Below are 21,402 nucleotides of genomic sequence, written 5' to 3' on the forward strand. Positions count from 1 at the left end.
GAACTTATCTGTGAAAGAGAAACAGACTCACAGACGATAGAGAAAAGACTTGTGGTTGCCAAGGGTGGGGGATGAGGAAGGGTTGGATTGAGAGTTTGGGACTAGCAGATGCAAACTATTATATATGGAATGGATATAACAACAAGGTCCTACTGTATAGCACAGGGAACTATATTCAGTATCCTTTAATAAACCATAATGGAAAACAATGTGAAAAATAATACATATTACATATATTATATATATATAGTATATATATAATATACATGTAACTGAATCACTTTGCTGTACACCAGAAACTAACACAACACTGTAAATCAGTTATACTTCAATAAAACAAGGAAGCTTTGTGTGTTTTCATTTTATCTAACTTTGTAATAAAACTATTAAACAGAGATCATCACTATTTCTACTTAACAGATGAGGAAACTGGAATTCAAAGTTTCAGTATGTACCCCAAGGTCACATGCATAATAAACCTCTATATTGTGGGTCTACAATTTAGATAATGCTCATTTTCAAACAAGGATTCTGAACAACCTGAAAATAGAATGAAGAATACATATGGAGGCCAAAATATCTTTTTGGTTATCATTAAACATGGGTAAGATCAGAGGATGTGGCATTAGATTAATTAGTCAGATGAACTTGCTACTTCTTTATCCCAGAATTTGATGTGGACTCACTCAGTCCCAAATGGGTTTGGACCAGGGCAGCAGGGCTAATCACTTGGAATGGGTCTGCCTAGGTAAGATGACTTGAAGTATCACTGGACACATGTAGGCTTAAGCCCCAAGAGGAAGAAATATGATGCAGAGCTGAACATTGCAATTCTTTCAAATTTATCTTATGATTGTCATTCCAGATTCCCTAAGATAAAGAGTATAAAGGAATGGAGAGTACCCACAAAGGTCACAACAGTGGAGTTCCCTATACCCGAAAGAAAACAAGATGCAAGGGGATGAAGTATTTTCCCCACTCCAGCAGTCTTTGAACCCAGTTAGTCACTCTGGACCCATGATGTTTTCATTATACTGACTGATCTTAACTCTAGGTCATTGATTCTCATTTTCCTCCTCCCTCACTCCCAAACAGCCTTGAGATAAAAAGGAAGCCAAGGGCTTCAGGCTAGAGGACAGCTGAGTTTTGGAAATAGAGTAGTTTTTTAAGTTTCTGCACTTAGGAGATAAGACTCATGAAGTGGTGTTCCAGTGTAGGCATTAGGCTAAGCATGCTGCACAGAGAGAAGGGCACTGTGGTTCTTCTGCAAAACTCTTTCTGAGTGAAAGCTGCCAGTGAGCATTAGTGGTATCCAAGAGGGAGAGCTACTCTGCAGCCTGTTGTGCCTTCACAGAGGGAGATTTTGATGATTCCACTTAAAAAAAACACACAAGACTTTCCAACATCATTGACTTTGTATTGTTAAAATTTTAAGTCTGGTGTTATGTTTCTATGTGGACGTCACTATTTTGATGGGCCAGGAGGGTCAAATTATATCATCAATGATGTCTTCATTACATCACCTGGGGAGTTAATCAAATGAAGAACTACTCTTCTTCCTAAATAATTATACCTCTCTGCATATCTCGTGCTGCCTTTGCTGAGAAATGGTGTTCTTTTTCAACTTAGCCGCACAGTGAACTTGGTGAAATGTGCACAATAAAAGAGGTTCCTATTTTGAGCTGCTTTTTAACTAAGAATATTTTATACTACTGCATCTCCATAGTCTTCAACATACTGACATTATGTAAATTAAATATGTTAATCCCCAACTCTATGCAATCTTCTTCCATTTAAACTTTTTTCCCCTTTTGTTACCAGAGAGGAGAAACAAAAAGAAAAAAAAGAGGATGGAAGAAAAGACTCCTGCAGAAAATAATAGCTATGTTCAATGTTTTCCCTGGCTTCTTATTGTTTAAAATGTGCTTTTCCTGCCAAGGTCCCATTAAAGTGCATTACCTCCACATGCTAATAGACTAATTAAAATATGAATAAATTAAAAAACACATTTCCTATAAACTTATTTTTACCTTTTCTGGTGAACTTGGAGTTAGAGATTTTCTGAACTTGGAGTAATCAAAAAGATGTCCTTCACTTTATTGCTTTCTTGCTAAGAAAACTTCAGCTCCTTCCTCTGTCTTCAGTATAAACCTATGAGTGGATAGTGCTCCATGGCAGTAGAAGAAAAATGTTACTTAGGATCAAGAAGCCTACATTGTCAGCTTGGCTGTGTAATCTTGTTCTTGGTGTCTTTTAACTTCTCTGTTCCCATTCTTTTCTTACATATGAAATAGGTATCGATTTACTGCATCTCGAAAGGAGATTATAAAGAAGAGGTGGTGGTTTTGACAAGGCCTTCCTTGCATCTGTCAAGCCCTGGTATACAGAATTACATCTGATTTATCGTTTATCCTAATCATTTAGCCCAGGTAGGGAGCATAATAGGACTTTGGAAAATGTTCATCACGTGGATGTAGTTTTGAGGATTATGGCATAGGTTAGATTGTGGAGGTCTGTGAAAGCTGATCTGAACTGTGGCTAGGAAGAGCTTGGTTAAACCATCCGTGTCCCTGATGTCCTAAGTAAATAAGAGAAAGCAAATAGTAACGAAGATGTGAGACAATTTATTGGATTCTAGAAAGCTATCCTTGTTGCCTAAATGTTGCTAATTGAATCTCATAACTTTTGGGTATTTAATAAGTATCCAAGAGTATATTATAGGCTACACTTAAAACTTATGCTTAAGGGGCTTCCCTGGTGGCGCAGTGGTTGAGATTCCACCTGCCGATGCAGGGACACAGGTTCGTGTCCCGGTCCGGGAGGATCCCACATGCCGCGGAGCGGCTGGTCCCGTGAGCCATGGCCGCTGAGCCTGTGTGTCCAGAGCCTGTGCTCCGCAATGGGAGAAGCCACAACAGTGAGAGGCCTGCGTACCGCAAAAAAACCCCAAAAAACAAAAAAAACCTTATGCTTAAAATGTTGTAACAAATTGGACAGTTTACACACTAACTCATACTTAATGAATCATTATGGGGAGAGGAGACTGCATTTATCAGTTCTTTACAATACAGCCACTGAGATAGACCCTTTCTTGGAGCATTTTGTTTAACCCATGTGACTATCTTTGAGGAATAAGTAATATTGTTTCCATTTAACAGATAAGGAAAATGAAGGAACAGTATTTAGAACTCAGTTTGTGTACAAAGATTTTATTCATGAGTTGTGGTGGTTTTTATGTGCCTAAATAAATCAGTGTCATTACTAGGACAAAGAGGTTGATACAGTAATTGATTGAGGCACTATAGTAAACAGTTATATAATGAAGCCAGAGAAGAGTGAACTGAGTGGTGGTCATCAGGATTTCCCTTGGGATAAAAGAGATGGGTCCACAAGGTCTGGGGTATCCATTTCATGAAGTTTCGAAGCTCAGGAAGTCTTGGACAAGCATCTAGTGAATAGATTCTCCTGACTATGGCCTAGGGCAGAAAGATCTTTTTTCCTTTGGATCATCTAACACCTCCAACATCTTTTAGAAAGACGGATGATATATATTTTTAAAATACGTATTTATTTATTTGGCTGCATCGGGTCTTAGTTGTGGCACATGGGATCTTCGTTGTAGCAGGCGGGATGTTTTGTTGTGGCGCGGGCTCTTTGTTGCAATGCGCAGGCTTCTCTCTAGTTGTGGTGCATGGACTTCTCTCTAGTTGTGGCACGCGGGCTCTAGAGCACATGGGCTCAGTAGTTGCAGCATGCGGTGCTCTCTAGTTGTGATGCATGGGCTCTAGAGAGCACAGGCTTAGTTGCCCTGTGGCATGTGGGAATCTTAGTTCCCCAACCAGAGATGAAAGCCACATCCCCTGCATTGGAAGGTGGATTCTTAACCACTGGACCACCAGGGAAGTCCTGAGATGGATGATATTTTATTCTAAAATGCCTGATCTTTCTCACATGTGGTATTGCTTAGAAATTGAGTTTTGTGTCACTTGATTACAGCTGCATAATTTCACTAAAATGAACAACTCCTCTTCCAGCAACACATATTTCCTATTCATTGATAATGCTTGGTGCTTGGGATCCTTTCCTAGCTTAGAGAGGGATTTATGCCATAATTATAAGAGTAAAACAAATGTCTTTTCCAAGCGTACAGCCTCATGTTTGTGGGTTCCTGGAATAAAATGTAAGAGTTTCTGAGGAGAAGAGAGGAAATCAGAGTGTCAATTTTGGGATTCAGAAATCAAATTTGGCAGCCACAGTCTCAGGTCAGCTCTTGTTATCAAACTATAAATATCAATCCTTTTTACACCAAACTCCAAACTGGGTTAAGCCTTTTTATGATCCATGTACTTAATATTCACTTGTTCATTCACCAAATATTTGAGTTACTACTCTATTTAGTCACAATGGAAAACAAAGGGAATGTTTTAATAAATTAAATAGGCATGATCCATGATCTCAAGGAGCTTGTAATCTGCTAGAAGAGATAGACACTGATCAAGTAAAGAAATAATTCATTATATGATTCCTCATTGTGTTACATTCTATGGAGGATTCAAAGAAGGTGCAGTGACAGAATAACAAGAGGGACCTACTTATATATGGGATAACATTTAAAACTCTAAGCTCAGGAAGAGAATCAAATTTTTGACAAGGGGAGAAGAGGAGTTTCCAGGCAGAAATAGGAATTTCACATCTTCAAGGAGGAAGAAAACCTTCTTTACGTGGGAAGTTGTTCAGTTTTCCAGTGTTAATCTATGGCTCTCCATTCTTCCTGCTCTATTCCTTCTGGCTATCTTTTTCATTCCTGTCTATCCACTGCTGATACCTACATCTCCACCTTAGATGTCTCCTGTGAGATTCAGATTTTAGAGCCAGTTTGTCCATTGAACACCTCAAACTATGCATCTCAAAGGTACCTCAAAGTGACTGTGACCAAAATGAAAGCCTTTACTTTCTCTTTCAGTCCTTCACAATGTCCTATAATCTCTGACGCCTTTCTGCTTCATCCTCATGTCTAATTAGTAACCAAAGTTCATCAGTTCATCTTTATATTTTTTCTTATATATATTTCCCACCTCCCTGTCCTATTGTCTCTTCATATCTGCTGCTTCCTCTCTACTTTAGGTTTTTTTTTTATATTCCTTTTTACAGCCTCAGAATGATTTTTATGAATTCCAAATCTATCATGTCACATCCCTGCGTAAACCTCTAGTGATTTCTCATGGTCACAAGAGAAAGTGCAGGTTCCTATTGACATAGAAAACCTTTATCTATCTGGTACCAACATATTTTTCTTGACCTTTCCCCTAACCATCCTCTATTTTTAAATATATCATGTATTATTTTGTTGATTATATTTATTTTATATTAAATATCTTCTAGGTATTTCAATCAAGAAGAATAAAGGATACTTCTCTGCCTTTACACATGATGTGCATTCAGCCTAGACTGCAACCTGCTTCTTTGTGTGCCAGTCATTCTTCTTGTCATACTTCAGGTCCCATATTATATATTAGATTCAGCACTTGGGGGCCACATCTATCAGATCAGTCAGCACAGTGGATTCTAATGATAGCTGTTTTTCTTTCATGGCCATGATTCTTTTGAGTCCAGGAATTTCCTCTTCATTATTGCATTATTATATCTTCTAACCCCCTACACACATTAGCAGGGCATTTGGTACAGAGTGAGTTCTTGAATGAATGAGGGCATGAGTTGTCAGTGGACAAAAGTGTCTTTCAGGAACCACTTTCTTTCATGATTCTGAAAACTTTAAAATGAACGACACATATGTCTGTACAACAGAGAAATTACAACCTCACTTAAACATCAAATCCTCATTTGAGAGAACAAGTTAAATTGAGAAGAATGTATCCAAAATCAACGAGCAGAATGTCTTTGTGCTTAAAAGGCTGTTTCTTTCCAGTCAGTGTGATGAGAACAAGGATTGACATTCTCAGCCTATCTGAAAAACAGGCCTTGAAGTATGAGACTTCATTGATCATTCAGTAAGCTGTTACAACAACAGAGCCACAACCAGAAAGTTCTGGAGGGGAACAGAAGGAAAGAAAGCTCTGGGTTCTGACTTAACCTTACCATTTAGTCAGTATCATTCAAAGATTCAAAAGTGTCTTATGTTTGTTGTGCCTATACACATAAATTTCAGCCATCTTTAATCTACCACAATCTGACTTCTGTGAAAAAGAAGGCATGCTTTGACTTGTTCTAGCTGGGAGCATGCTAGTTCCAGGTTGGGTTGTGGGGGAGGAAAAAAAAAAAAAAGCAAAGTGAAGAGAAAGAGAAATTCATACATTAAACCCTCTAGAGCAGTGATTCTCAGTCAGGGGTGATTTTACTCAGTGGGATATTTGGTAAAGTCAAGAAACACTTTTATTTATCATGAGGCAGGTACTAGTGGCATCTAGTGGGTAGAGGTCAGAGCTGCTGCTAAACATCATACAGTGTACAGGATAACCCATCCCCCTAAACAGAGAATAATACAGCCCCAAATGTCAATAGTGCCAAGGTTAAGAAATACAGCTCTGTAGTCAGTGGCATTAATTGATCCTGTGACCTTAACAGTCACTTATAATTTCAGGACCTCATTTAACTCATTTGTGAAAGAAAGAGGCTGGACTAGATGGTTGTTGAATTTTCTTTGATATATGGTGTTATCTGAGTCCTAATCCTAATATGGGATAGAAGCATGAAGACATTATAAAATAGAAAGCAACAATTAGAGTAAGTAAAAACACACGGCAAAGACTTGAGTCATTTGCTTTGAAACATGTAGTTGATATAAGATAGGTTATGCAGGAATTTTTTACAAATATCTGGGGTTGATCTTCAGCAACCCTCTGTATTAATCTTTGAGATTCTCCCTTGTAGAGAAAGACTGCAACAGAATTAAAAAGATATACCAAATAGAATCTAAAGTTCTTTAGGGCGTCTCTTTCTGCAGATTCAAAATTACTAGTCTCAGTGAAAGGCCATTTATGTGAGACTCTAGCAGTGTGTGCCACTGATAAAGACGGACTCAGAGACATGGGGATGGTTTGCTGAATGATTGAAAGGAGGTATTTGTGTGGGCGATTTACTTTCAGTTTCAAATTTTAGTACCTTGCTCCCGCTTATCCTTCCAACTGTATAATAACCGTGACCCCAACTCACAGCTTGAATCTCCTTATACTAACAGAAGGTCATCTTGGAATAAATGGCCTTGCATTGCCAGATCAAAAAGTGCAGTTTGGGAAGGAGATAAGGAAGAGAGGACAGGAAGAAAGACCTGCTGACAGTTCCTTAATTCTTCCAAACTTAGAAGTAAGAAGACATTGATTCTCTGTTCTGGTGTAACAAACTACGCAAACCATCAGTTTATTATAAATAGGTCTTAATATTCTGTGGGTCAGGACACATCAGGGACCGTTTGTCTTTGTTCCATGATGTCTGGGGTCTTGTGGAAGCTGGAATGACCAAAGTACCTTGTGTCATCTCTCTGTCTCTCTGTCTCTTTCTCTCCTCTCCCTCCCCCATACCAACTCTCCATATGGCTAACTTGGGCCTTCTCAGAACATGGCAACCTTAGAGTAATCTTCCACTGTGGCTTAGGGCGCGAGGAGAACAAGACAAAAGCTGCCTGTCTTTTTCAAAGCTAGGCATGGAACTGACAGAACATCGCTTCTGCTGTACACTATCAGTGCAGTCACAGGCCTTCTCAGATTCAAAGGGAGGTGAGATATACCCCATCTGTCAATGGGAGAATTGTCAAAATTTGTATGACCATTTTTAATTTGCCACACTCTAAGTTAATTCTTCTGTAAAAATGTCGAAAGTGTGTTCTAAACACTCTGTTGGGAGCATCGGTATTTCACAGGGCTGGATAAGGAGAGAGGAAAAGATGAAGTGAGATATAAAAAGATAACAGTCAACGTAAAAAGTAGACTGCCTATATGAGACCTAATGTCATCAAAATTTTTTACTCTTAATTTATTTTAAACTCAACATCTGTGATTTGGGTTCCTCTAGTTGACTTTTCTGGCCTCTCATTTCTGCTCCTACAACCTCATTTGTATATGCATTACAACTGCAATTTTTTCTTAGTCTCCCTTTAAATGATCTAGAAACTATGTGTCATTCAGAAGTTTCACTTAGCCACTTATTAATAATCTTAAGAAGTTACATTAATCATCCTGGTTTTCAATTTCCTCATCTGTGTAATGGTGTTAATACCAGTATTTACCTCATTAGGTTGTATAGATGACATAAGTTACACAAAATGACTACTACTGTTGAACACGTAGAAGAAACTCCATGAGAATTTGCTGGATTAATTTGCCAATTCTCAAATTAAGGGCCTCATTGGCAATAGCTAAGTGTTTGGTGGGAGAAGGGTGATTAAATATGGGTGAATTAAATAAACCTTTTGGTGGCTTGAATAAATTAGCAGGGAAAGGTGTCTTATGCATCTCTTCTTATTCTATATTTTACCTTGTTGATAGTTGATATTATCTGTCCCCTTGGTATAAATGATTATTTTTATGCTGTGGCTGCAAAATCTCTCTTTCTGTTATGACTTAACTTTTTAACTCCAGAATGGTATGTAATTAATTGTACAAAAGCTCTTCAAACCCTACATGTCCAGTACCCAACTCATATCATGTGAATTTTTTTTGTCCTTTAGTTTGATTATGCAATTCAAGAAATAGAGCAATAAATAGAGCAGAATATAAAAGCTCCTATAGCTTTATTTGAAAAAAAAAGAAACAAAAACAAACTACTTTAGAAGATTTTGGCATCTATAGTTTTAGATGCATTTCTCTTCATGTGTAGCTAGAAAAAGAAAGATAGATGGTTAAAAAGGAGTTGAATTGGTTTATTTGATTAAAAAAGAAAATTTAATCATATTACATATGATTTAAAGCTCAAACATAATATACCATGTGCAAGTGACTGGTGCACAGGAAATATTTGCTGTCTTCTATAAAATTATCCATTATAGTATTCTTTATGTTGAATTCCTATCCCTTCATTATGATTCTGCATTTTCTTCACTTCAATGAAAAATATGTCTTTATTTATAGAAAAACATGATTATATATTCAGTTATGTACTATGTATCCTTCACTAGGCACTAGATGTGCAAAAATAAAATATACTTTCTTCTTTTAGGAAATTATGAGGGGAAGAGGCAGGAACAATGAAAAAATCATACAGTGAATGAGCCACTGGGGTCACGTGCAAGCCAGAAAGGTAGAATGGAATAAGGTGCTGAATCACTAAATATGTACAGTGTTGATGTATGTTAGGTAGTGTGTTTGCTAGTAACCCCTTATTGTTGAACCTTAGGGTAACCATACAGCGTAATCCTCAAGAGCACAGGCTATGAAAGCAGAATTTGTGGGATCCAGTAGTAGTTCTGCCAGTTATTATGACATTAGGCAAATTATATCATCTCTCTAATTCTCAGTTTTATGCATTTGTAAACACATATGTCGTGAGAATTAAATGACATAATACACATGAAGAACATGGAGGAGTGCCATGCATACTGAATACTCAGATGTCAGTCAAAATCAGAAGGGGAAAGAGAAGGGGAAAGGGAGGGGGAGGGATGGTTTTTGAAGTCCTTTTAGACTATGCGTAGAAAATATGAACTTTAACATGCTAAGTGATAGGTGCCATTGAAAGATTTTTAGCACAGACTTTGATATAGGAAAAAAAATCGGAACAGATGAAACTCATGCACAGGCAGAACTCCTCAACCAGGTACTACAGATGTGATTAAGGGAGTTCTAATGGCCTTTGTTTGGTGTGACCAAATGCTTGGCAGAGTTTTTCCTTTCTATTAAATAAAACTTTCCATAGCCATGACTTTTCAAACATTTTGTGTTTCAGAGATTGAAAAGATCTCCCACACTTTGTCATTATCCAGGTGGATGTAACAGCCTCAAAGTATGTTTTGGATTTCAAGCTCAGAAAAATTTGGCAACAATTTCTAATCATGAGTGTATTACATCATTTTTTTAAACTCAAAACTTCACACAAGGTCCTGACTATCCCATAGTACAATAATAATTTTTAAAAGGACAGTTTCCGCATAGTACAATAATAATTTTTAAAAAGGACAATTTCCCTCAATTTTACGGGTAGCCTTCAAGTATTTGTAAGAATGTTTTTAGAAAATAAGAGAAGTTTCTTATGTTATTTCTTATCAATAACATACTGAAGTTATTTTGATGCCATTCAAGTGAGGCTTGAATGTGAACCTCCATATGTGTTCTGATACTTGTCAGATCATAACATGACAGAGTCTATTCGTTGTCAGAGAGTCATTATTGCCAAACTCACAATATTCCTTGTGAATGATTCCTGAAGGACCATCTCAGATTTTGACCCAAGTGAAGCCAATGCCATCTGTTCGTGGGCAGTGGAGTTCAAGGATTGGGGCAGTCAATATCCAGCTTCTGAAATAAATTTCAGATTTAATGAGACACAAATAAAAACAGATAATTGCGGCTGTGGATCTGAGAGGTAAGGTGTGGAGTCCATGCATGACTGAACAGGAAAAAGTGCTGCTTTCCTGTGGCACGTTACAGGACTGCCAGACAAGTGTGATTAAGGCAATTTACACATGAAATTCGATTATGAATAAAAGGATTCCCCTTCTTTCCATGCATGTTACGTGAGGGAAATTTGTGAGTGGTCTTAATTAAAAATAACTGGTAGTTGATTGGCAGTTGGGCATTAGGTGGAAACTGGCAGTCGCTAACGGGAGAGAAGATGGAGAATTAATGACAAGTGAAAGCTTTGTCAGAAAAAAGAACTAGGTGCTTGCTGTCAGTCATCCATCCTGTGCCTCCACAACCAGCGATTCTCCCGAGGATGCAGGCTGCTGGTCTGGCTTCTGCAACATGGCAGTCAATATCACACTACTCAAACACAGAGTCTAAAGTGATAGGGGACTTCGGCAATGGTATGTAGGTGTAGATAAGGCAAAATTCTGACTTTCCCCAATACCAAACAACTCAATCTTTTCTGCATTTATAATTTCCTTTAGAAGTCACACTGTAAAAATTATTATCACACTCCTCTGACAATGAGGAGGAGGAGGAAGAGGAGGAGGAAAAAGGCAATGGAAATTCCTTGTAACATTTTAAAGGTCATGTAACTCTTTTAATAGAGTTTTTTTTTTTTAACTCAGTGTGGAATAAGGGACATAAAAATGAAACAGGATAAATAAGTTGAACAATCTATCATTAGCAATCAACTATTTTAATAATGAGAATAAAATGAAGAAACTACATTAGTATTTTTATTTTAATAATAAAAACCTTTTATCTTATATTGCACACACAGTGTCATCCAAGATAAATGCAATGAGATAGCTGTTATAAGTGCCATTTTATGGATTTAAGGGGGAAAAAAAGCCCTGAGAAGCAGTAGGGTTAAAGAGATTTCTAGTCATAATGAGTGTACAGTCCAGATTACATCTTTCTTTTTTCCTCATTTAAAATTCTCTCTTTCTTTCATCTCTCTCCACACTCAATTACCTCTGCTTTTTCTGCTTCTGCTAACACCTGGCCAAATATGGCTTTCCAAGACCTGGCTTCACATCACCTCAGGTTTAAAATCTGATGTAAAATCTTGTAAATGAATTTTAGAATTAGAGTATGAACTGAGATTTAGATTCTCAATTCAGAAAAAGTCAAATTTTTATATAAATAAGAATTGAAGATTAAATTATTTTCCCTAATACAAGGATCGGAAAAATAAAATGGAAGAAGTTGGTATAAGGTGACATAGTAGATATAGACACAATTAGAGCAAATGTAACAACAGGGCTGCAGATACCTCACATAGGAACACCAGGCATCAGATCTGAATCCTTACTATGTTATACTAATACATAATCTTTTCCCAGAGGTCTTCATCTCCTAATGTGGCATTGATATTTCCATTGTGGAAAACACATATTCATGTAAGGAATATACAAAATCAAGAGATTCTAGGGAGTTCTGTTACCTAGAGGAAATATAATAAATAGGAGATGAGGGCTTCCCTAGTGGCGCAGTGGTTGAGAGTCCGCCTGCTGATGCAGGGGACACAGGTTCGTGCCCCAGTCCGGCAAGGTCCCACATGCCGCGGAGCGGCTGGGCCTGTGAGCCATGGTTGCTGAGCCTACGCGTCCGGAGCCTGTGCTCCGCAACAGGAGAGGCCACAGCGGTGAGAGGCCCGCATACTGCAAAAAAATAAATAAATAAATAGGAGATGAAATTGCAAACCAGTTAGTAGGTATTTAACAAAGTGGTTGAATGATTGAATAGCTGAACCCATGCAGTCTCTCTAGAATATATCAATGAATTACATGTTTTCTCTGTTTGAAATAAAACCCAGAGTATCCAAAATATTCAAATAGGGTCAGTGAGACTTGACCAGCCATGAGTGTGAATGATCTATCTATACCATCAAAGGCTAAAAAGAAAATATATGAACAAAATACAATAACTAGTGCATGAATAAAAATCATACTTAGAAAGAACTATGTGGAAAGAATGATGGTGAGGTTATGAATCATGCCTACTTGTTCAAGTGTATGGATTAAATGTCTTTACATATACACATCACTCTGTAAGTGCATTAGACTAAGTTGGTGCATAACAACTCAAATGGAACTTTTCTCATTTCTTGCTTCCACTTCAGCCTTTTTCCTTGTGCTTTTTTTTTTCTTCTCTTTCTTTCTCTTTCTTTTTGCTTCTTTTCCTTCATAATCCTCACCTGAAAGATGGACACTGTTATGTAAGTTTTACAGAAAAGGAAACAATGACTTATTACCATTAAACAACTTGCCCAAAATTTCAGTAAGTGAGAGCTGGAACTTGTACCTAGCTTGGTCTGTGTCCAAACAAATCACACATTCAAAAATATTTCCTCCCCTCTCAAATTCTGGCCCATTTATCCAATTTTGTCACTTTATAGATGGAGATATCAAACTTTGGTTACTGCACTACTGAGGAGTCCAATTTAGTTTTAGTTTGAGAATTGCTGACATATGTGTCTAAATATTTCACAAATCCTACTGCCAATGCATCAAAGCAGCCTTTGATAAAATGGTATCCTATTTTTCTAACATGATTTTTCAGCGATAGAAATTTATGTGAACCAAATCTATAGTTTTGTCATCTCTGTGTCTAATGCCATTTCTTTCAGAAATTGCTTGGAATAAGGGACGTAATCCTTACAGAACAGCTTACACAAAATACAAAGGTTTATCATGGGGCCCAAGGGCAGGAAAGTCAGTTAGGCCTCCCTTGAGCCAGTAACCAAGGGGCAAAATGGTATTGTATTGCAGGTAGCTGTGCTCTTCTCAGGCCACCTTAATCTCTTATCTCTAATTCTCTCTCTCTCTCATCTATCTCTACAATCAACTACCTTTGCTTTTTGTGCTTCTGCAAACACGTGTCCAAATAAAGCTTCCTCATACCTGGCTACTCCTCACCTCTAATTTCAAAACAGTGCTTGACTGAACAAGGTGAGACTGGATTCCAAATTCCTACAAGAAAGAACATTATGGGTCCTCTTTGAGAGGGGGGGTTTGCCTCTGGTCCAATCAGCAGTGGACTGGGACAGGGTCATGTGACTCTCCATCATCTTGGCTGAGGTTGTGATGGTGAAGTGAGAAGGCAGTGCAGGCCTCTACAATGAGAGTGAAGGATGGGGACAGAAATGATTAGCTTTTCTAGGCCAGATATTGTCAGGCATAGAGGTATGGTTAAGATAAGGTGCTCAAGAGCTCATAGAATGAAGGGCAGGTTAGCATGAGGCAAAGATGTAAGTAATTGGCATATTTGCTGCTCAAGAAACCTATCAGTCTGTAAATTCTCATTCACGTTTCTCAATAGTTCTTTAAGTGTACTTAAGACAATATGGTCACTGCCTTCACAGTTGCCTTTATTTACCCAGATGAATTTCTGAGGAATGAATGAGAAAGGAGAATAGGGGAATGAAGACAAATGAAGGAAAGAAAGTACAGTCAATCCTCAGTATCCATGGGTTCCGTGTACTATGTTTTACATTTGAGGCTGGTTGAATTCACAGGTAAGGGACTCGCAGATACAGAGGACTATGGAAATTGAGCGTCCTCAGATTTTCGTATCCATGGTGGATCATCGAACCAGTCCCTCTTGGATACCAGGGGACGACTGTAGGTTATTTACAGGATGGGAGAAAAAGGAAAATGCAGCTAAACTGAACTATATAACACAGACCAGGGGATGGGAGAGAGAGGAAGAAATGGACAAACAGAAGGACAATATAAGGGAATGAAAGACCTCAGAGAGTGTATGTGGAAAGAGGAAACATTCAGTATTACTGGATTTTAAGAATTTAATCTTCTTTAATAGTTCTAAACTTCCTAATGAGGGACTGGAGTGTTTGGATGAACTGTGCTGTAAGCGGTACCTAAGTTTCTGGATTCAGGATTCGTGGAATAAGGATCTGACAAAAGGAAGTTGCTATAGGAATTTTCAAATTTGAAGAAGGAACATCTGTCAGAGGAAAAGTTAAATGCTTTGAGGACTTTGTAGTCTTTGGTTTGAGCCTTGAAGGGGTTTAGGCATGTGGACTCTAGAGGACCTGGCCATGGAAGTGAAGGAAAAAGAAAGAAGTTGGGGTGAGGTAGCACTGATCCCTTCTGCATGAAAGTACTAAGTGTACCTTCTATGCAGATAATTCTTCTCAAGTCCCTCTAAGACCCTTAACTCCATTTATAGTCAAGGAACTGAGGCTGGGTAATGTTATGTCCCACAGCTCAGTAGTGGCCAGGTATTCATTGAAATCCCTCCTAATTCCAGAAGTCATGGTGATCCCAGTTTACCAGCCTTTCTCTCAGATAGGAGATAAACACAAAATTTGTTCATTTGTTGTATCGTTTTTATTTATTTTTAAAATATAACTAGTCAAAAATGTGACCTCTTCCTTATATAGTTGATTTTCTAGCAATGCAGTGAGTCAGGGACTCTGATTTGTATTCACAGGGATTCTATCTGTCTTTTATTATTATTATTTTATTTATTTATTTTTTGCGGTACGCGGGCCTCTCACTGTTGTGGCCTCTCCCATTGTGGAGCACAGGCTCCGGACGCACAGGCTCCGGACGCGCAGGCTCAGCGGCCATAACTCACGGGCCCAGCCGCTCCGCGGCATGTGGGATCCTCCCGGACCGGGGCACGAACCCGTGTCTGCTGCATCAGCAGGCGGACTCTCAACCACTGCGCCACCAGGGAAGCACCTTTTTTATTATTGAAGTATAGTTGACTTACAATATTATATTTGTTTCAAGTGTACAACATAGTGATTTGACATTTTTATAGTTTATACTTCATATAAAGTTATTATAAAATATTGACAATATTCCTGTGCTATATATTACATCTTTGTATCTTAACTATTTTATACCTCGTAGTTTGTACCTCTTAAGCCCCTTCACCCATCTTTTCCTAACCCCCCAGCCCCCTCCCCACTGGTTACCACTCATTTGTTCTCTATATTTGTGAGTCTCTTTCTGTTCTGTTATATCCCTTTGTTTTATTGTTCAGATTCCACATATAAGTATACCTGTCTTGGATCATAAATCAAATCATGATATAGAATAATATGGTGTTCATACCTTCTTAGCTCTTGACTTTTATATTTTAAACAAAAAGGCTCTATGTTAAGTTATATAAATATAGGGACTTCTCTGGTGGCACAGTGGTTAAGAATCCGGCTGCCAATGCAGGGGACACAGGTTCAAGCCCTTGTCCGGGAGGATCCCACATGCCGTGAAGCAACTAAGCCCCTGCGCCACAACTACTGAGCCTGCACTCTAGAGCCCATGAGCCACAACTACTGAGCCTGCGTGCCACAACTACTGAAGCCTGTGCACCTAGAGCCCGTGCTCCACAACAAAGAGAAGCCACCGCAACGAGAAGCCCGCCGCAGTGCAACGAAGAGAAGCCCCCACTTGCTGCAGCTGGAGAAAGCCCGTGCACAGCAACAAAGACCCAAGACAGACAAAAAATTAATTTAAAAAAAATATATATATATATATATTTATATATATATAACTTCCTCTGTACCATGTTTGGGAATTACTTTTATTTGTAAAACTAGAGACCTTGCCATGGTTTCAGAATGGAGAAGTTTGACATATGTTCGGACATTCATGAGTTCTCCTTTCAGAAGTAAAAGCAGCAAATTTAACAATAAGGCTAGTGTCCTTTCTGGGACATTTTAGAGAACTTTCAAGGAAAATGTAAAGAACTGAGCAAAAAACTGTAGAGAGGAATTCACCAAGGAGAACTTTTATAAAAATCACCAAATTCAGAGGAAAGCGGTTAAAATTCTGAGCTCTTGAGTGACTATCTGGTCCCACATCCTGCCTTTACAAAAACTTTCTAGCTGGTAACCTTTGACAAGACAACCTTTCTCAGTTTCTACTTCCTCATCTATAAAATTGGATAATACTATTATTATTGCATAAAGTTGTAGTAAGGTTTAAAAGAGTTAAAATGTGATAAGCACTTACACCAAAGCCTAGCACATAGTAATGGCTCTAAAATTTTATCTGCTCTCATGCTTCTCCTGTATGACTTTTTTCCTCGCCACATATCTATCCTATTTCTTTAAAGAGATTCTCGGGAAACTGGAGACTATGAAGTAGAAATCTAGGGAGGTGGTGGCCTAATTTTGCAACCAAGCATTGGAGGAAGAAGCTGAGACAAGTATGTAGAGATGGTGGGAGGAGTAATAAGGCCAAATCAGATGTAGCTGGATTCCTCAGGACTGTGGGAAGTAAGGAGGAGGAAAGGATAGAAAGGAGGGAGAGGAGGAGGAAGGGTGATGCATGATCAACATTAGTGAAGAACTATAAATTCCTTGAGGCTGGTGTGAGATGATATTTCATTGTAGTTTTGACTTGCATTTCTCTAATGATTAATGATGTTGAGCATTCTTTCATGTGTTTGTTGTCAATCTGTATATCTTCTTTGGAGAAATGTCTACTTAGGTCTTCTGCCAATTTCTGGATTGGGTTGTTTGTTCTTTTGATATTCAGCTGCATGAGCTACTTGTATATTTTGGAGATTAATCCTTTGGCAGTTGCTTCATTTGCAAATATTTACTCCCATTCTTAGTGTTGTCTTTTCGTTTCATTTATGGTTTCCTTTGCTGTGCAAAAGCTTTTAAGTTTCCTTAGGTCCCATTTGTTTATTTTTGTTATTATTCCCATTTCTGTAGGAGGTGGGTCAAAAAGGATCTCACTGTGATTTATGTCATAGAGTGTTCTGCCTGTGTTTTCCTCTAAGAGTTTTATAGTGTCTGGCCTTACATTTAGGTCTTTATTCTATTTTGAGTTTATTTTTGTGTATGGTTTAGGGTGTGTTCTAATTTCATTCTTTTACACGTAGCTGTCCAGTTTTCCCAGCACCACTTATTGAAGAGGCTGTCTTTTCTCCATTGTATATTCTTGCCTCCTTTATCAAACAAAAGGTGACTATAGGTGCGTAGGTTTATCTCTGGGCTTTCTATCCTGTTCCATTGATCTATATTTCTGTTTTTGTGCCAGTACCATACTGTCTTGATGACTGAAGCTTTGTAGTATAGTCTGAAGTCAGGGACCTGATTCCTCCAGCTCCACTTTTCTCTCTAAAGATTGCTTTGGCTATTCGGGGTCTTTTGTGTTTCCATACAAATTTTAAGATTTTTTGTTCTAGTTCTGTACAAACTGCCATTGGTAATTTGATAGGGATTGCATTGAATCTGTAGGTCGCTTTGGGTAGTAGAGTCATTTTCACAGTATTGATTCTTCCAATCCAAGCACACGGTATATCTTTCCATCTATTTGTATCATCTTTAATTTTTTTCATCAGTGTCATAGTTTTCTGCATACAGGTCTTTTGTCTCCTTAGGTAGTTTTATTCCTAGGTATTTTACTCTTTTTGTTGCAATCGTAAATGGGAGTGTTTCCTTAATTTCTCTTTCAGATTTTTCATCATTAGTGTATAAGAATGCAAGAGATTTCTGTGTATTAATTTTGTATCCTGCTACTTTACCAGATTCATTGATTAGCTCTAGTAGTTTTCTGGCAGCATCTTTAGGATTCTCTATGTATAGTATCACGTCATCGGCAAACAGTGAGAGTTTTACTTCTTTTCCGATTTGGATTCCTATTATTACTTCTTTTCCTTCTCTGATTGCTGAGGCTAAAACTTCCAAAACTATGTTGAATAATAGTGGCGAGAGTGGGCAACCTTGTCTTGTTCCTGATCTTAGAGGGAATGGTTTCAGTTTTTCACCACTGAGAACGATGTTAGCCGTGGGTTTGTCATATATGGCCTTTAATATGCTGAGGTAAGTTCCCTCTATGCCTACTTTCTGGAGGGATTTTATCATAAATGGGTGTTGAATTTTGCCAAAAGCTTTTTCTGCATCTATTGAGATTATCATATGTTTTTTCTCCTTCAATTTTTTAATATGGTTTATCACATTGATTTGCATATATTGAAGAATCCTTGCATTCCTGGGATAAACCCCAGTTGATCATGGTGTATGATCCTTTTAATGTGCTGTTGGATTCTGTTTGCTAGTATTTTGTTGAGGATTTTTGCATGTATGTTCATCATGATATTGGCCTTTTTTGGTGACAGCTTTGTCTGTTTTGGTATCAGGGTGATGGTGGCTTCGTAGAATGAGTTTGGGAGTGTTCCTCCCTCTGCTATATTTTGGAAGAGTTTGAGAAGGATAGGTATTAGCTCTTCTCTAAATGTTTGGTAGAATTCGCCTGTGAAGCCATCTGGTCCTGGGCTTCTGTTTGTTGGAAGATTTTTAATCACAGTTTCAATTTCAGTGCTTGTGATTGGTCTGTTTATATTTTGTATTTCTTCCTGGTTCAGTCTCGGAAGGTTGTGCTTTTCTAAGAATTTCTTCCAGATTGTCCCTTTTATTGGCATATGCTTGCTGGCAGTAACCTCTCATGATCCTTTGTATTTCTGCAGTGTCAGTTGTTACTTCTCCATTTTCATTTCTAAATCTTTTGATTTGAGTCTTCTCCCTTTTTTTCTTGATGAGTCTGGCTAATGGTTTATCAATTCTGTTTATCTTCTCAAAGAACCAGCTTTTAGTTTTATTGATCTTTGCTCTCGTTTCCTTAATTTATTTTTACTTCTGATCTTATCTTTATGATTTCTTTCCTTCTGCTAACTTTGGGCTTTTTTTTGTTTTTCTTTCTCTAATTGCTTTAGGTGTAAGGTTAGGTTGTTTATTTGAGATGTTTCTTGTTTCTTAAGGTAGGATTGTATAGCTACAAACTTCCCTCTTAGAACTGCTCTTGCTCCATCCATAGGTTTTGGGTTGTCGTGTTTTCATTGTCAATTGTTTCTAGATATTTTTTTATTTCCTCTTTGATTTCTTCAGTGATCTCTTGGTCATTTAATAGTGTATTGTTCAGCCTCTGTGTCTTTGTATATTTTACATATTTTTTCCTATAATTGATATCTAGTCTCATAGTGTTGTGGTCAGGAAAGATAATTGATACGATTTTAAGTTTCTTAAATTTACCAAGGCTTGATTTATGACCCAAGATATGATCTGTCCTGGAGAATGTTCCATGAGCACTTGAGAAGAAAGTGTATTCTGTTGTTTTTGGATGGAGTGTCCTAGACATATCAATTAAGTCCATCTTGTTTAATGTGTCATTTAAAGCCTGTGTTTCCTTATTTATTTTCATTTTGAGTGATCTGTCCATTGGTGAAAGTGGTGTGTTAAAGGCCCCCACTATGATTGTGTTACTGTTGATTTCCCCTTTTATGGCTGATAGCATTTGCCTTATGTACTGAGGTGCTCCTATGTTGGGTGCATAAATATTTACAATTCTTATATCTTCTTCTTGGATTGATACTTTGATCATTATGTAGTGTCCTTCTTTGTCTCTTATAATAGACTTTATTTTAAAGCCTATTTTGCCTGATATGAGAATTGCTACTCCAGCTCTCTTTTGATTTCCATTTGCATGGAATAACTTTTTCCATCCCCTCACTTTCAGTCTGTATGTATCCCTAGGTCTGAAATGGGTCTATTGTAGGCAGCATATATACGGGTCTTTTTTTTGTATCCATTCAACCAGCCTGGGTCTTTTGGTTGGAGCAGTTAATCCATTCACATTTAAGGTAATATTGGTATGTATGTTCCTATTACCATTTTCTTAGTTGTTTTGCATTTGTTTTTGTAGGTCTTTTCCTTCTCTTGTGTTTCCTGCCTGGAGAAGTTCCTTTAGCATTTGTGGTAAAGCTGGTTTGGTGATGCTGAATTCTGTTAGCTTTTGCTGGTCTGTAAAGGTTTTAATTTCTCTGTCAGATCTGAATGAGATCCTTGCTGGGTAGAGTAATCTTGGTTGTAGGTTTTTCCCTTTCATCACTTTAAATATGTCTTGCCACTCCCTTCTGGCTTGTAGAGTTTCTGTTGAAAGATCAGCTGTTAATGTTATGGGGAGTCTCTTGTGTGTTATTTGTTGCTTTTCCCTTGCTGCTTTTAATATTTTTTCATTGTATTTACTTATTATAGTTTGATTAATATGTTTCTTGATGTGTTTTTCCTTGGATTTATCCTGTATGGAACTCTCTGCACTTCCCGGACTTGATTGACTATCCTTTCCCATATTAGGAGAAGTTTTCAACCATCATCTTTTCAAATATTTTCTCAGTCCCCTTTCTTTTTCTCTTCTTCTGGGACCCCTATAATTCGAATGTGAATTCATTTAGTGTTGTCCCTGAGGTCTCTGAGACTGTCCTCAATTCTTTTCATTCTTTTTTCTTTATTCTGCTCTCTGGTAGTTATTTCCACTATTTTATCTTCCAGATCATTATCCGTTTTTCTGCCTCAGTTATTCTGCTATTGATTCCTTCTAGAAAATTTTTAATTTCATTTATTGTGTTCTTCATCATTGCTTGTTTGCTCTTTAGTTCTTCTATGTCCTTGTTAATTGTTTCTTGTATTTTCTCCATTCTATTTCCAAGATTTTGTATCATCTTTACTATCATTACTCTGAATTCTTGTTCAGGTAAACTGCCTATTTCCTCTTCATTTGTTTGGTCTGTTGCATTTTTACTTTGCTCCTTCATCTGCTGCGTATATCTCTGTCTTCTTATTTTGCTTAACTGACTGTGTTCAGGGTGACCTTTTTGCAGGCTGCAGGTTTATAGTTCCCGTTGTTTTTGGTGTCTGCTCCAAGTGGGTAAGGTGGCTTGGTCCAGTGGGTTGTGTAGGCTTCCTAGTGGAGGGGACTGGTGCCTGTGTTCTGGTGGATGAGGCTGGATCTTTTCTTTCTGGTGGGCCGGATTGCATCTGGTGGTGTGTTTTGGCATGTCTCTG

This window comes from Orcinus orca, chromosome 20 (genome assembly GCF_937001465.1).
Source record: "Orcinus orca chromosome 20, mOrcOrc1.1, whole genome shotgun sequence".
NCBI lineage: Eukaryota > Metazoa > Chordata > Mammalia > Artiodactyla > Delphinidae > Orcinus > Orcinus orca.